This window comes from Dasypus novemcinctus, chromosome 20 (genome assembly GCF_030445035.2).
Source record: "Dasypus novemcinctus isolate mDasNov1 chromosome 20, mDasNov1.1.hap2, whole genome shotgun sequence".
NCBI classification, from domain to species: domain Eukaryota; kingdom Metazoa; phylum Chordata; class Mammalia; order Cingulata; family Dasypodidae; genus Dasypus; species Dasypus novemcinctus.
Window position 1 is genome coordinate 44,986,766 of NC_080692.1, and position 17,861 is coordinate 45,004,626.

General features: G+C 38.7%; 1 long non-coding RNA gene across 2 annotated transcripts in view; it reads right to left on the reverse strand.

Moving 5' to 3' along the window:
- LOC131274808 (uncharacterized) overlaps positions 1–15,885 on the reverse strand; it is a 38,307-nt gene extending 22,422 nt beyond the window's left edge. The window contains exons 1-4 of one of the 2 annotated variants that reach the window (XR_011646680.1): positions 15,543–15,885; positions 6,610–6,775; positions 5,552–5,726; positions 1,821–1,896 (exon numbers count right to left, since the gene is read on the reverse strand). This is a non-coding gene — a long non-coding RNA (uncharacterized lncRNA). The remainder of the gene's footprint in view (positions 1–1,820; positions 1,897–5,551; positions 5,727–6,609; positions 6,776–15,542) is intronic. The other variant, XR_009182106.2, reaches the window with a different exon arrangement.
- Positions 15,886–17,861: the final 1,976 nt, after the last annotated feature.

The following is a 17,861-nucleotide window of genomic DNA, read 5'->3' on the forward strand; positions in this document are numbered from 1 at the left end:
AACCTTAAGAGGGAAGAGGAGGGCTGAACCCTTGCAGATGCCACCTGCCATCTTGCTTGAACACATGGCAACAGAGTTTGGTAAGGAAGTAACCTTGAGAGGGACTCTTTAGAATGTTGTAACTGTAAACTATACCCCAAATAAATACCCTTTATAAAAGCCAACCGATTTCTGATATTTTGCATCAGCACCCCTTTGGCTTATAAAGGGGTTTATGGAGAAAGTATGCCAAACATAAGCTATGGACCATGGATAGTGGTAGTAGTCTGATGATATTATCTCATAATCTGTAACAAATATTTCACCACAGTGTGGTATGTTGGTGAAGGATATTGTATGGGAATTCTATACATTTGCATGATTATTTTGAAAGTTCACAACCTCTATAATAAAAAATATATTTTAAAAAAATAATAGGGTAGGGAAAAAATACACCAAATGTAAGACATGGACTATAGTTAGTAGTAATATTTTGATGACACTCTTGCATAGTTTGTAAAAATGTTTCACAACAATGCAAGGTGTTGGTGGAGGGGTGATGTATGAGACCCCTGTGGTATGTTATGCATGTTTATTTTGTAAGTTCACAACTTATACTATGCATTTTGTTTATATATGTTCATGTATGAATGATATACTTCAATAAAAAATCCTTTTTAAAAATTCACATACGAGATGAAAACTTTATTTAGTTTGCCTGTGAGAAAATTTTTTTACCAAATTACCCAAGGGATTCTAAGACGTTACTCAAGCTTATAACAAAATTTGGAGCACATCTTGTTATTGTTGCTGTTAGCACTCTACTTTTGCATTTTCTTGTATGTCAACAGTCTCATATGATTTTACATTTTCTGGATTCAGCATTCAGGACAGTCAAGCAGCAGGCAATAGATATAGTAATATTGCTTTCTATTCCTAGTAGGAGTATCAGTAGTAATAGTAGTAGTAGAAGTAGTAATAGCAAAAGGAGATTTAGCAAAAGTAATCATAATAGTCATAATATTTTTTAAAGTTTTAAGTTCTTATGATATAGTAGACATTGTACATGTCACATCTTCTAAAAGTTTAATAAGCCCGTAAGATACTAAGTAATATTGTTTTATTTTCCAGACATTTGATTTGCTATCAAATCTAAGTAAAAGAAAAAAGAACATGTCTAAACTGGAGGAGGTCATTAGTTTAAAGTCAAAGCAGATTTCAATGATTTTCCCTTTCCTAGCACTTAGCATATTATGTGAAATAACTGATATTAAATAGATTATTCAATCTATTTGTTGAATGAATTAATATTGAAAAATTTTTTAATGAATGTATAGGAGACTGAGTTTTCGTAATTTGGGGTTAAAGGTTATATAATATAAAATAGGATTTAAGTTCTTGAAGTTCTACATATCTAAAACAAATTTAAATTCCTACCAACTATTTCATCCCTTGCGGTTTAGCAATATATTTATTCACTGCTAAAAGTGATAATTGAGGATATTAAAATCTTGACAATGAGGATGGCCTAATTGAGGTTAATATGGGATCATTTAAAATCTGATTGAAGTTTTAACCGTGAGAGAGAGATTAACATTTGACAAGATTTTTTTCAACTTAAAAACCTAAGGCAACCCAGCAATAAGGATTTCATCAGAATGGATGAAAATAGTGAACCTGAAAACAATGGTTTCTAGTAACGGCTATGAAATAGTTGTAATGCAGGTGGTCCTTCTGCGCAATTCCAGAAGCCCACTGTGAGGTAACTTGCGCTGTCTGTCCATTGTGTAAATTAAGCAAACACGCACTCATCTCATGCAAAATTCAGCTTAAATTCTCACCTCCATGGAGCTTTCCCTGACAGGCACAGGTCCAAGAAGATCCATCCTCCGTGCTCTCACATAGCTTAGTTTGTACCTTTAAATAAGCAAAGAGCTGAGCCAAAAAAATAAAAACACAGGGCAACAACATTCAGCATTTCTGGAAATGTGTCATAAGTTCATCCCCAGATTACATTTTTAGGATGGAATAGTGCACACAACTACCAGATTTCCATGAAAAAGAAATGGAAATGACCAGCTGCTGACTTAACTTCCTTCCCAGGAAACCTGCAGCTTGCTTGTTGTTCTTTATACCCATATAAACAAAGCCAAATAGTAAAGGGCTGTGTTGGTATTTGGGCTGTGCGTGGCTGCTAAGGAGTCCTAGATACTGTGTTTGTTTTCCAGAAGATTGCAGATTTGTGAGAAAAGAGCCAGAGCTTCAGCTGCAAGGTCTCTCGCTTGTTTCCAGAAGAACGTGGAAGGCAAGCCCTGGTCGAGGCCCGGGCCCTTCTCCCTCCTCGCAGTGAGCGCTCTCCCTAACTCACGCCTGTCTGCATGCCCAGCTGACTTCACCTTCCCTCCGTTTTTGAAAGTGATGCGAACCAAAGGAAGTGCTATGTTTGCACACACACCTATTTATCTAATTAACTAAAATACCCAAAAGCGAACAAAAATTGTCCGCAAAGGTAAAATTGGGAAATCAACAGACTAAAGAAAGAAAGATCCTCACATCTCACAACATAATCTAAACATCAGACTGCAAGGAAGAAGAACTAAAAGTAAGGGAATAATTTTGTGCATTTCACTGGACTCTTTCTAATGGGGATAATAAAACCAAATGTCCAGTTGTACTTTTGAAATAGCAGTGATTTTTTTTGTGGGAAACCTTTTAAAATAATTTTACTCCTGTGGTGTACACACTATTTTTTTTTTTTTTTTAATAAAATGCTATCTCTATTTTGCAAAGGGAGAATCTGGGATAGGAAAAAAAACACAAAACAGTATCATCAGCTGGCCATGGACTCAAATTTCAATTATTCTAAATTTCAATGTATTGTCATATAATTCAGTTGTAAGTAAAAATCTTCCCTTGGAAACAAAGACACCTGGGTTTGGACCCAAACATTTGACTGCCGCTTGGACACTGTAGGAGGTTATTTTCTAATTTCTCTTAGCCTTTGTTTCCTGTTTGGGGTAATATTTTACAGAATTTGGGAGACAGTTTACAACAATATATGAAAAGCACTTAGCTACAGTGCCAGTTAGCAATAGCTATTGTGGCTATCTTGATTTGTGCTGGAAAACAATCACATCTTTTAGTTACATCTGATTCAACAAAATGATCTGGAAAAACAGTGCCTAAGGGAGTCACCATTAGATAAGATCTGAATCCAATGGTTCTCTAGGCTCCAGTTGTGATGGAGGCATGCCCTTAGGTTGCCTCTGTGGAACAGTTACAGCTATTACACTGATCCTAATAAATAATAAAGTGTGACTGATACAAAAGTAATTTATATTCATGGATTAGCTGGGTACATAGGTTTAATAATATTGACATTACAGTAACATGCTTAATAGCACATTGTCACAGTATCATCTGTTAAGTATTTCTTACCAATGCATTTCATACCCTGCCTAATAATAATTTGTTAAAGGCAATGTAGCTGCACATATTAATTCTTTCATAAATGTGAACATCACATTCTTGAATGGCACATGGCTTAATTCATGATAACTTGGGTTGTGATTATGTGAATAGCAGCAGCCTCATCCGAATGGGAAGATTGCACATTTGTAGCCTTATTACAGTTGGGAAATTGAAATGTGAAAGGAGTGACAACTGCTGAGATTTGCAATAGAAAACATTTGGCTAAACACAGTGTAACTGTCCTGTGTCACCCTTGCCACTTAGTCCTTGCTATTTCATCTTCTAACTGAGATGTATAGCAAGATGGGTAAGAATGGAATGAAGCTATGATTCTCTTCTTCCTAACCAGGATGTGTTTAACTGCTCTTTCACCTTGCCTGATTCAAAATTAATGGAGCTCAGTCAGGCACATTTTTGTCTATCTCACGTTACTAACAGGAATTTCTTACAGTTCATTCCCTTATTCAATAAGCATTAATTGATCACCTGATATTTGCCTGGCACTGAATTAGACACTTTCATCCAAGATGAAAGAGTGATTTTTTTACCTATAAAGTATCATAATCATGGATAGAGATTATATCCTTCAATAATAAAGGGCAGAGCTTGTATCCTTTCATCTAGAGACTGAAGAGAAAGATTGTAGACAAGATTCAGCAACAGCTGTCAAAACTTCTAGCTGTAAAAAATGCATTTACTTATGATTTTTACAAGCTTGTCAAGCAGGTTTTTTGCCTTCTAAGTAATCTTATTGTCACAAAATGCAATAAACTACAGGATCAAATAGAAGTGCTTTAAATAGTTGACATTAAATGTGGAGAACAGGTCTGATTCCATGTTTCCCTCATTATTCATCCTTGAAATCTTGCTAATAAGAACTACGAGATCCATTTCAAAATATTTTAATTCTTTATTACTTGTGGTTTTGCATACTTTATACAAATTATCTCCTGAGATAAAATTGATAATCTTGAGAATTAAACAAATTAATCCATTTACTCTTTAATTGGGATATCCCTATCTTATTGAGAAGCATCCGTAGAAAGGTAATAAATAATTCATTGTTCTTTTATTTGTGTATAAAGATATTTTTGTTGCTATCCAGTTGTGAATAATAAGAATAAGAAGAACAGATCCTATTACATCTCATTTTTTTCTTCTTTCCTCTTAAACAGTATCATTCCTTGAGATTTTCAATCTTTTCATGACTTTTTCACACTCTAAGCTCTCACTTATTTCTAGAAAAAAAAACAATTACCCATTAATCATGCAAAATAAGGAAAGAAAGTATCATTATTGATTCCATATTAGGCAAATTATCTCATTCAATCATCACACTTATTTCCCAAGTTATTTTCATGATGAACACCTGGGTTTCAATACTGTCTGTGTTACTTTAGGCAAGCTGCCCAATTTCTCTGAATTTCACTTTTATTATCTATAAAATGGGAGTATGGATCTCTAGTTTACAGCCTTGTTGTGAAATTAAATGAATTAGTATATCAAGGAGCTTAGCATACTTAGGGGCCCAAAATCAGCCCTTCATGCTAATTATGATTTTTATAAACAAACAAGGCAGACAATATAGTCCAAAACATATCCAGCTGCTCCTACAGCTTTGACAGATTACTGATTGATATATCATGAATTATAATAATCTCCATATAGTCTTGGTGTAAATACAAGAATTCTAGACAAATGTGTTTGGACTAGCCTATACCAAAGCTATATGCTTTGAGACCAAATTCAAGTCAACTGATGAATTTCTTAGTATGGAATTTCAGGCATCATTTTTCACTGGAAAAGTGATCATTCTTGAGGAAAGTGGGTTTTCCATCACCCTGTCTACAACTAAGTAGCTGAATATTGCATCAGTTCCTGAAATCAACTTTAGTGGCAAAAGCTTATAAAATAGGGAAGGTTACACTGTACTTCAATGGCATATCTAAAGAGAATGTGTCTATAGTCTTTATTTTAAACTAATGGAACCATAAAGATGATATGGCTTTCAGAAAGATCCCATTCTTCCTTTTTCCTTCTTTAAGATTTTTAGTGCAGAGAAGCAGATGTGGCTCAAGCAATTGTACTCCCGTTCACCTACCATATAGGAGGTCCAGGGCTCAATACCCAGGGCCTTCTGGTGAAGACAAGCGGGCCCACATGGCAAGCTGGCCTATGCGGAGTGCTGGCCTGTGCGGAGTGCTGCCCATGCAGGAGTGCTGTCCTGTGCAGAAGTGATGGCCCATGTGAAGAGCTGACACAGCAAGATGATGCAACTAAAAGAGACACAGAGGAGAGACAATAAAAGACGCAGCAGACCAGGGAGCTGAGGTGGTGCAAGAGAATGATCGCCTCTCTCCCACTCTGGAAGATCCCAGGATCGGTTCCCAAAGCTGCCTAATGAGAATATAAACAGACGGAGAAGAACACATTTGAATGGACAGAGAGAGCAGACAATGGAGGAAGGAGGGAGAAATAAATCTTTAAAAAAAGATTTTTAGTGCAGATAGTTGAGTTAGTTATATTTTCTCATTCATGATACAATATCATCACATTTGTTCATCTGCTATTTCGTATTATTGTTATTTTTCTATCTTTATTCCTCAAGGCCACTCCCAATCCTATCATTCCCATGGGCATCTGCTCTGACACACCATTTAAAAAAGCTGACCCTTCACCTTCACTCTCATTGTTTAATTTTTGTTTTTGTTTTTGTTTTTTTCCCCAAATTCTACTCAATTTATTCATTTTTTAAAAGATATTACATTAAAAAAATATGGGGTCCCCATTCACCCCCACCGTCCCCACCCCACCACTCCCCCCACAGTAACACTCTCCCCCATCATCATGACACATCCATTGCGTCTGGTGAGTACATCTCCGGGTATCGCTGCACCCTATGTCCACACCATAGCCCACACTCTCCCACGTTCCATCCAGTGGGCCCTGGGAAGACATACAACATCCGGCAGTTGTCCCTGGAGAACCACCCAGGACAACTCCAAGTCCCGAGAATGCCTCCACATCTCATCTCTTCCTCCCATTCCCCGCACCCAGCAGCCACCATGGCCACTTTTTCCACACCAATGCCACATTTTCTCGATTATTAACCACAATAATTCATGAATAGGATATCATTAAGTCCACTCTGATCTTTACTGTATTCCTCCTTCCTGTGGACCTTGGCTTGGTTGTGTCCATTCCACATTCATGTCAAGAGGGGGCTTAGATTCCACATGGATACTGGATACAATCCTCTTGCTTTCAGCTGTAGGCACTCTAGGCTCCATGGTATGGTGGTTGACATTCTTCAACTCGATGTTAGCTGAGTGGGGTAAGTACAATAAATCAGAGTGTAGGAGCTGAAGTCTGTTGAGGTCAGGGCCTGGCTATCATATTGTCAGTCCAGAGATTCAAAACCCCTAGATAAATCTTAAGCCCCAGCACCAACTACAATTCCAGTAAAGTAGTATGAAAGGCTTATGAAAAGAGATCCCGTCTGAGTCCAGCTCCATCACGCAGAAACACCAGCTCCAAAGAAGGGCCAACTGGCATGGCAGTGAACCCCATCTGCCATGACCATAGAACCTGTGGGTCTCTTTAGCCCTCAAAAGGACCAATAGCTGGGGTTGTATCTACTTTATCTGTCTCTGAGACTCTGCTCAGGTGTGCACAAGGGCAATCCTTCTGACAACCTCCAGACTCTTTTTTAGAGACTCATAGCCATATGAACTCATTTGTCTCTTCCATTTCCCCCTTACTTTAGGTCAAACAGCATTTTTAACTCCTGTTATTATATGTAGACAGGGATATTCTGCTGGTCCGCATCGAACCTTTAATTCAAGGTCATTTTCTAGTTATGTCATCTAATTTTTGTTCTTAGCACTACTAAAATTTGCCTAATCTATTTTATGTTTGTTTATATATTGCCTGTTTTTTCAACTAGTTATAATCCATGAGGATTAGAATTTTATTTGGTTTACTAAAGTATCCCTAGAAGGTGACATATGAATATTTGCTCCATAAATATTTAATGAATAAGTATATCATCAGATCTGTACATTTATTATTTTTTTAAGATTTATTTATTTCTCTCCCCTCCCCCCTCCCACCCCCATTGTCTGTTCTCTGTGTCTATTTACTGCGTCTTCTTTGTCTGCCTCTGTTGTTGTCAGCGGGACGGGAATCTGTGTCTCTTCTTTTGTTGCGTCGTCTTGTGTCAGCTCTCCATGTGTGTGGCACCATTCCTGGGCAGGCTGCACTTTCTTTTGCACTGGGCGGCTCTCCTTACAGGGTGCACTCCTTGCGCATGGGGCTCCCCTACACAGGGGACACCCTTGCGTGACAGGGCATTCCTTGCACGCATCAGCACTGCACATGGGCCAGCTCCACACGGGTCAAGGAGACCCGGGGTTTGAACCGTGGACCTCCCATGTGGTAGACGGACGCCCTAACCACTGGACCAAGACTGCCACCTGTACATTTATTTAAAAGATATTTTACTAGTACACAGAGCAAACTATTGAAAATTTAGCAGCTTAAAGCAAGCATGATTATCTCACAGTTTCCATGGGTCAGAAGTCCAGGCCAGCCTTCTGAACTCAGGTGCCCAGCAATCAAAGTGGCAACTGGGCTGAATTCTTATCAAGAGTCTTGACTGGGTAATAACCCATTTCTAAGTTCATTTGGGTTGCTGGCAGAACTCATTTCTTTGTGGCTATATTAATGAGGGTTCCAGCTAGAAGCCATCCTCAAGTCTTAGAGGTCAACTGCAGTTCCCTGCAAGGTGAACTTCGTTTGAATAGGAAATTCACAACATGGCTGTTTTCTTCTTTAAGGCCAGCAGGATCATATATATTGGGAAGGGGAAGGGTGGTATATAGTAATCTAATCATGGGAGTGATATCCCATCACTTTTGATACGTTCTATTGGTTAGAAGCAGGTCACAGGTTCCCCCCATACTAAAGAAGAGGGCATTATACAAAGCATAAAAACAAGGAGATGGCAACAATCTTATATTCTGTCTATCAGACAGAATATATTCTGTCTTCTCTCTGGCCCTCAATAATGTGTCCCTTCAATGGGCAATTTACACTTACCCCTTCACAAGGTACCTGTCATAGATTCCTAGATGCTGAAACAAATTCCTTATGATGGGTCTGGCTTACAACAAAAATATATTGGCTCACAGTTTTGAGGTTAGGAGAAGTGTCACTATCAAGGCATCAATAAAGTAATATTTTCTCCCTGAAGATTGTGATGTTCTGGTGTTGGCTCCTGGTGAACCTTGGGTCTTTGGCTTTTCTATACATAGCAAAGGATACAGTGTTGTCTTCTCCTTCTCTTCTGGGTTCTGTTGACTTCTTGCTTTGACTCCTCCCGTGTGCCTTTCTCTCTTCTCCAGAAAGCCTCCCTCCAGTTATAGGATTAAAACTCAATCTGATTCAGTTGGCCTTACCTTAACTAAAAATAACATCTTCAAAAGGTCCTACTTACAATGGGTTCACACCCACAGGAATGGGTTAAGATTCAGAACATGTAATTCAACATACCAGAGTTATATCCCAAAGAGTATAATCTCAAAATCCAAAATATCAACATATAAATTAGGCCCAGATGTGAATAAAGACATATTGGGTATAATTTCTCTCCATTTGGTAACATGAGAAAGTAAATAGATAAATTATCTTCCCTCATTTGTCCAGAATACAATGGTCAGATAGGCATAGAATAACACCTGTAGACATTCTAATTAAAAACTAGGGAACCAGGAAGATACAAAGGAGGCACTGGTCCATAGCAGTTCTGAAACCCCTTTGGGCAAATGCTGGGTGTTTCACTATTAGAATTCAATACCTGTGAATAATTTTCCATGGCTCTGTGTTCTGCTCTCTGGAATTTTGGTTATGACTTCAAAGTCACCTTTCCTTTTTCATAAAAAAACTGAGTTGTTTTCTCAAACTGCTTCCTGACAGAATTTTGGGGATCCAAAAACTTCCTTTCACTTTGTATTCTCTCTATCCTTTTCAGTTCAGGCTGACAGTTTTTCAATTGAAATAATTTTTTATCAAGTACTTTGTGGGCCTTCTATGGAATTCTCTGAAATCCAATCCATTATACAAAAAATAACTCTACAGATTTTTTCAAGATAATCCTTCCCCTGAGATAGCTGTGGAACAGCAACGTCCTTAAGCTTCCTGGAGGCCCACTGGTTTTATTGAGAAAAATCTGTATAGATTTTAATTTCTTGAAAATGTTCTTTGTGTCACTGAATACTCTTGATCTTTCTGAGGGAGAGCATAAGATTGTACTTCACATCTTTGTCTTTTCTCTAGAGCCTGCTTTTCTGTCAGTCTTTCTCTTAATTTTGGTTTCTTTTGCCATCTGGAAGGGCTGAGAATTTTCAAAATTATCAAATCCTGTTTGTTTTTCTTTTTTTAACAGTTCTTGCCTCAATTTATTTCACTTATCTTTCAAGCAGCAAGAAGAAATGAGGTGGCATCTTCAATACTATGTTTGGAAATTTATATATGCGTGTATATATATATATATATATATATCTCCAGGTCTGTTACTTACAAGTTCTGTTTTCTACATAACCTAGGAGATAATTTCACTAAGCTTCATGCCACTACATGACAAGGACTCCCTTTACTCTAGTTCTAATAAAATGTTCATCATTTCTTTCTGAACCCTCACCATCCTTAAATTCCACATTTCTACTAACCGTCTTTTTAAAGTATTTAGACTTTCTCTATCCTGCTGCTCAAAATTATTCTGGGTTCTCCCCCACTGCCTGATTATAAAGCCTCTCCAACATTTTTAGGTATTTGTTATAGCAGAACTCCTTTTGCACATACCAAAATCTGCATAGCTTTTCATTTACACATAACAAATTACCAAAAGTTTAGTGACATAAAACAGCACATTTATTATTTCATAGTTTTCATGGGTTGGGTCTGGATACAACTTAGCTGGATCCTTTACTCAGCATTTCACAAAGCTTTGATCAAGGTGTTAGCTGGGCTACATTCTTATCAGGAGCCTTGACCAGGGAAGAATTTCCTTCCAACTTTATTCAAGTTGGTGTCAGAATTCACATCCTTATGATTTTATGACTAAGGACCCCAGCTTTTTCATGGCTGTCAGCTGAAGGTAGGCAAGGAGTAAACACTTCAAACTCGTTTTCCTTCCTCCTTCTTATCTCCCTGTGTCTCTCATGAGCAAATCCAAACCAGAAGCAAGAAAATAAGAGAACCTGTCGATGTATTCCACAAAGGTAAACTTTCCAACACACAAATTGGGGTGAAGAATAAAGCTTGGATGTATGAGTGTATGGAAGGGAAAATGTCCAGCACAGCCAACCACTTTTTCCTTTCAGCCTACATATTTGTTATTTTCTCAGAAGATAATTAGCATCCACAACACAAAACGTTATCAGTTACTATATTATCACAAGAGAAGAAAGTTCAGTCTCACTCCCAGAGGAAATTTAAAATTTTAGCTACACCAATGTTCTTCACACTAAGTAGGAAGAAAAAGGGGGTTGAGAAATAAATAGTTAACATAAACATAGGTGATACAGTCCCCACTTCAATACCTGATTGTTTGGTTTAGGCTAAACTGATAATAATGGGGGCTTTTTATGCCACCCATACCACGCACTCCTTATCACCTGTCATCTAGTCAGATGCACAGAATCCTTTGGTAAATGGGCTAGGTCAAAAACTCCAGCCAACATTTATCGTGACCTGAATATTTATCATGATCTGAGTGGCATGTTGGCCATTTCTTTATTCAGTTGCCACATTTTCCAGTATCTGGACTATTGGACAAGGGACAGAAGGCATGCAAGTGAATATGGTCTTAATCTCCTTTGCTCCATTATTTAGTAGCCGTTCAATATTCCCTTCAAAATTTGAATCAATAACCACCCGCCCCCCAACACACACACACACACACACACTACAATGAACACCCTTGTCTTTTTATTGGTTCTGGCATATGAATAGGCCAAAGAAGCTGGAGGACAATTTCATCTTCTTTTGCAAAATAATGACTGTTCCCATAGTAGCATATTCTTCCCTTGATCACTAGGACCTCCCAAACCAATAAGCCCAATGTTGTAGGGATAGGAAACAAAATCCAGTAAGTGAATCATTTGATCTAATATTTGTGCATTCTGCATATTGGGGAACCATCACCATGTATTGGCCACTGGTTTGAGACATATCATGCATTTTAGAAGATGTACCTCAACCTTGACACTTGAAGAGGGTTGACTTTCCACTGCCAGTAAATTCATTAGTCTATATGTCACTGACTTCCAGCTGCTTCCAGCTTTCTGGACACCTTGTAAACACCAGTAAATCCTATGGACATTAGCCAATTACTGAACTTTTCTGACCATAAAATTTCTTCTTCCATTGGAGGCAACAGTGTGTGGTATATCACAGAAATAGAGGAGATGTTTTTGAGTTCATAAATGGTGGTGCCAGAAGAGGCACTGCAGACAGGCAAGGAAAATCTATATCTTGAATATGTACCTATGTCTGTGATTAAAAATTGTTGACACTTCATGATTGAATGACTCCAGTGCAATCAATCTGCCACAGGCACTTCCAATACCTTTGTTTCTCTGAGTCATAGATCTTAGTGGCAGAGACCTGGCTTTAACTGCATATATCTCTTGTTCTTGAGGCTTCCCAAAACCTATGATCCTGATTCTACTTCTGGAATGGCAGCACAACCTACTCCATCATGTGCTTCAAAGAATGCAATTAAGAATGTGAGGAGACTACACAGGTATGGGAGAAAACATTGTAAATCATATATCTGATAAGGGATATAGATAAAGAATAGTATCTTGAATATACAAGGAACTATGACAGCACAATAATAAAAAGAAAACCTAATTAAAAATGGGCAAAGGATTTGAATAGACATTTCTCTAAAGAGGATGTATGAATGGCCAATCATCACAGAAAAGATGCAAACATTTTTAGCCACCAGGAAAATGAAAATCAAAACCACAATGAAATACTTCACACACACTAGGGTGGTTATCTTTAAAAGACAGATAATCCATATCTTGAATATGGTGTTGGAGAGGATGTGGAGAAATTGTAACTTTCATTCACTGCTGGTGGGGCTGTAAAATGGTGCAGATACTTTGGAAAACAATTGGGCAGTTCTTCAACTTGTTAAACATAGAGGTACCATACGATCCAGCAACTCCGTTCCTAGAAATATACCCAAGAGGGACAAAAGCACATTTCCATCAAAAACCTTTACATGAAATACTCATAATAGTATTATTCCTAATAGTCAAAAATTGGGATCCAAATGTTCACCAAGTGATAGATGGCTTCTTTCACGTAACACAATGTTTTCAAAATTCATCTATATTGTAGTTTTATTGCTGAATAATATTCCATGAATAGCGATTAGGAGGGGCATCCAGTCAGCTAAGAAGGGTCTAGGAGAGTGGAGACGTGCAAGTCAATGAAGAAAATAAGTTGATGGTGAAGAAATAACCAACTCTGTTAAAGGAGAGGTTGATTAAGAGTGGATTTTTTTTTTAATGTAACATTAAAAAATAAAGACAAAAAAAAAAAGACTGGAGCTGCAAAATGACAATTGGATTTGTCAGAGTTAACCTTAAAAGAGTTCTTTGAGTGAAATAGATGGTTTGAGTTCAAGAGAGTAGATAGGGGTGTGGGGGGCAGGAAGTATAACAAGGAAATGAAGAAAATATTCACAGAAAAGTCTGAGGGTATAGGGAATTTTTTAATCTATGGCAGAACACATTGGGAAATTTTGGGCATCCCTGGGAGAGATAGAAGATGAGGTCAGAATAGCATAACTGACTTTTAAAGAAGTAGAGTTTGCATGGCTAGTTTAAGTTTACAAAGCTTGTGTTTACAAAAACAAGTGTACCTGGCCTTCCACACATTACAAACTAGTTTGCAATACTTGAAAGGACAGCATGCACCCATTACAACCCCATTTGCCACCAAGAAGTATAGATTTGAAAGTTTAACTTTTTCATACAAACTGTGTTTATGTGGGAAGATAAATCAGAAGCCTGGTCACGTTGCGCTGAGATGCTGTATTCATTACCATTATTTCCGTTTCATTTTAATATAGCCGAGAGCCTTTCTCCCACACATAATCCATAAGGCTTGTGCATGTGTTTGCCAGTGGACCACTGGATGGGGTCGTGACGGCTCATTCTTTACTCTACTTCGATCTCTGGCCTGTTTGATGGCACTGTCAACACGGGGGTGACACGATGCCAAGTATCGTTGTGATTTTTATGACCTGGACATCTGTCTAGTACGTCCTAGACCAGGACCACAAGTTCTGTCACAGAGGCCATGGAAAAACTGCCAGATGGTAATGAATTTTAGCCACTGTTGCCTTCAGCTGGATACAAACAAATGACCAGGGGGAACCAGAGTCTCTGTCTCCCTTCTGATCCTCTCAAGTCAACCACTCCTTCCAGGGTGAGATGAGAAATGCAAGGCCAACGTGGAAACAAACCTGAAGAGGCGGTTTAAGCGTTCAGGTGGATCATTTAGATAACACGGCCACAAGTAAGCATTTTTACACAGATCCTGAATCAAATAACTGGTGCCTTTGCAATCCTTTACCATTTCTCCCTTCATCTGAAAGGGCCAGAAATAGAAACAATAAAATTTTTGCCACATTTGTCTTCCTGTGTTGCTAACCCCAAAATGGAAAAAAGGTTATTACAATTGCCTCACTCACAACAGTCATAAAACTAATGTATAATAAAATGACATTTAAAAAAATCAGGATTGTAGCCAAGGAATAGGGCATTTTGTTCTGATAAACTAATTTCCTAATAGAGTGCTTTCCTCTTGTTTTTGTTTTGTTTTTAGTTCAAGTCTTACTAACTGTTCCAAATGCGTAAGCACTTTACCTCAGTAACACAGTAAAAGGAAATGACAAGTGAATGTTTCAGGGAGCCTTACACTGGTCATAATTAATCTTAGGATGGTAGAGGAGAGTAGACTGGGCTTGTATTTAACCTTGACCTTGGTTTTTTTCATTCAGCTTTAATATGAGATTGGATTACTGTAATTTTTTCTCCCAAAAAAATGAGGTAAACAAAGTACTAGCTCACTTATAGTCATGAGTAGTTGGTGTTCCAACTAATATATTACAGCTAATTAGATGGTGGATTGATCTTCTAAATTCACTTTCTGTATCTACATCCATTAACAAATTATATGGACTGGTGGTAGGAACTGTGCAGAAAGATGATAGACTAAATATAAAAAGGCCCACTTTTCAGGCACTTTCCTTTTTAACATGCCCTCCAAATCTGAAGACCCTAACTGCTTTCTTCCACACACCTTGGGGTTGTACAGAAAATCTCTTCCCTGACAAATTATGAAAGGCATATCACAATCCTGTCTCAGTATATGGCTATTGGAAGTTTTGGTGAGGTTTCAGTATGAAATGTTAGTTTGAAGGTGCTAGAATTTAAGGATTATATAGAGAATAGAAACAAAAAAAGTGATATCAAGTTTTAAGTAAATAGAGGCAGTGAAGAAACAGCCTAGAGGATAATAGTTTCATAATTAAATTACCTGTCTGTGTAGAATTTTCCCCACACAGTTCTAGGTTGAATTTTTTTTAATGCTTGTGATATTTATTCCTCTATATTTGCTTGTGTACATACCAGATTTCATCAAATTTAAGACTCACTCAAATGTAAGAGTCACCATCTTTTCTGTATTTCTAATTAAGAAAAATTTTCCAGTTAAACTATGATACAACGTTAATATGTCATCAATTCTGAGACCTACCTTTATTAGAAAGATGTTAAAATGTGTGAACCCTGGAGAAGTGCAATCTTAGAATCAAAGACAGACCATATATTATGATGAAATACGTCTTGTCTCCTTTTGCCAGGCTGCTATGACATAACAGGGTTCCATTCCAGACCACCACAATAGAGGTAATGGCAATAAAGCAGATCACACGTGTTTTTTGGTTTCCTAGTGCATGTAAGAATTATGTTTACACTATACTTTGTCTAATAAAACAACATACATACCTTAATTAAAATTTGACAGAGAGGGAAGCGGATGTAGCTCAATCGATTGGGCTCCCGTCTACCATATGGGAGGCCCTGCGTTCATGTCCCAGGGCCTCCTTGTGAAGGCAGGCTGGCCTGCACCCGCCGGAGAGCTGACAGCCGGCCCCGCAGAGAGCTGGAGCAGCAAGATGATGCAACAAAGGGAGATCAGCAGACACAGAATAAAGGGCAGTGAATGGACACAGAGCAGGCAGCGAGCAAACGGGGTGGGGGTGATAAATCTTAAAAAAAGTGACAGAGACACAAAATGAGCACATTGTTGGAAAAACAGTGCTGATAGACTAGCTTCCCAGAGGATTGCCACAAACCTTCACTTTGTAAATAACACAGTATCTGCGAAGCAAAATAAAGCAAACGCAGTGAAAGGAGCTGTGCCTGTACAGCGGGCGGGCTTAAACAGCGGGAGTTTGTTGACTCGGAGCTTTAGGGGCCAGAAGTCCAGGTCAAGGCCCGGCTGGGCTTGCCGGCTCCAGGGCTGGGGGCTCTGGCCACCGGGAGTACTTTGGCGCCTCGGCAGCCTGTCGCACGGCCCTGTCCTCTCCCTTCTCTTCCGGCTCCTGCTGCTCCGTGTTCCCCCGACTTCCGGGTCTCCACAAGGCTGGTTTCCGGCCCCTCCCTGTGGCTTTCTTTGGCTCTGTCTCAGTTTCTTCTGCTTCAAAAGGACTCCAGTAATTCAGACTAAGGCCCCACCTCATTTGACGCCGACACACGTTTTAAAACAACATCTTCGAGAAGTCCAACTGCCAATGGGTTTCCCCCCTCAGGAATGGGGGTCAAGAGCGTGGCAGGGGAGTGGACGTAGCTCAGATGACTGACCGCCCGCGTCCCATGTGCAAGGCTCCAGGTTCCACCCCGGCACCTCCTGAAAAAAAGAGCACGTCCAAATTAGTGTGCGTCATTTAATCCACCGCACCCCATCTTATTTTTCCCACTGGCTTATAAATGCCTGGAAGACAGAAATGTGTCTCTTCCATCTTGGTGGTATTTCCTCAGGGCCTTCTATGTAACATATGCCAAATAGATGGATATTTGTTGAACAAATGAATCCTTAAGAAGCTATCTCTACATACAGTGAAGTTACAATTAGAAACCATTAAGTATTCACTGGAAATTGCTTAACTACTCACCACCTATGGGGATCCAAAAAACCATAATCCAAAGTATATTCTTCACAATCTGAAGAGCCAATCATCTGGGAAGAAATATGGGGATTAGGTAAAAGAATTGCCAGGTATTTATGTAAGAGAATGCAAAGGGGAGTGACATGGGCTCAAGGGCAATAGAGAGTGATTATCAAAATTATTGATGACCCCAAAGGGTTTTTTTAATGTAGGCGTATTTATTGATATTTGCCATATTAAAAGTTTGAACAGAAATTTTAAGTAAATTATTAAAATACAATTAAAACCCCATTACATATTAACAGCAATATTTTATTTTGATTAAAATAACTATATTATCCAAAACAAAAACATTGAGTGAAAAGAATGGCATTGACATTTCTTTAAGTATTTTCAATATATGGCTTAATAGAAGACAGCTGGATTCTCACATCTGCTTCCACAGTCAGTCTCTTGGGATATCACACATCACATAGCCTCTGGAAAATTCCACTGTATGCTCATAAGAGGATGACAGAGAAAAAGAAAAAGGCAAATAATGTCCAAGTAAGATTATTAAAATTGTTTTGATACCCCTGAACCCCTGAGAGGATCTTGGGACACTCCCCCTCGTGGAGAGAGGAGAGTGCTGAGGGTGGTAGAGTAAGAGAAACTTAAACAGAATTTTTTTAAGTATCTACACTGGGAAAACTTGAAGTGTAAAGGCTTGAATTTGAGATGTCTTGAGTCATTTAAACCTTCTGCATTTCAATTTCATTATCTGAAGTCTCCAAGTTGTTGTGGGAACATAATGGGGAGGGGACAAGAGAGAGAGACGCTTTGTGAAATATAAAGCCTCTTATGCTTGCTATTATTTTTTGTTCAGCAGGACCCTGAATTGTGATGTGAAGGATGGGCAATTAGTGTATGGGTGGTCTAGTGGGGAAGGAGTAATCCATTTTACTACCATGGTCTGCTTTAGTCCTCATCGCACTTGTCTCCTGACACTGTTTATCCATCTCTCCCCTTTCCACACTCTCTTTATTTGACTGCCAAGCAGAATACCACTCTCCCGTTTTCCTCCTGGCTGCACTTTGTCAGTCATCGTCCCTCTGAGCAAGTCCTGTTATAGTTGTCCAGGGCACTCTTCTTGTCTCTTCTCTGCTCCACGGACACG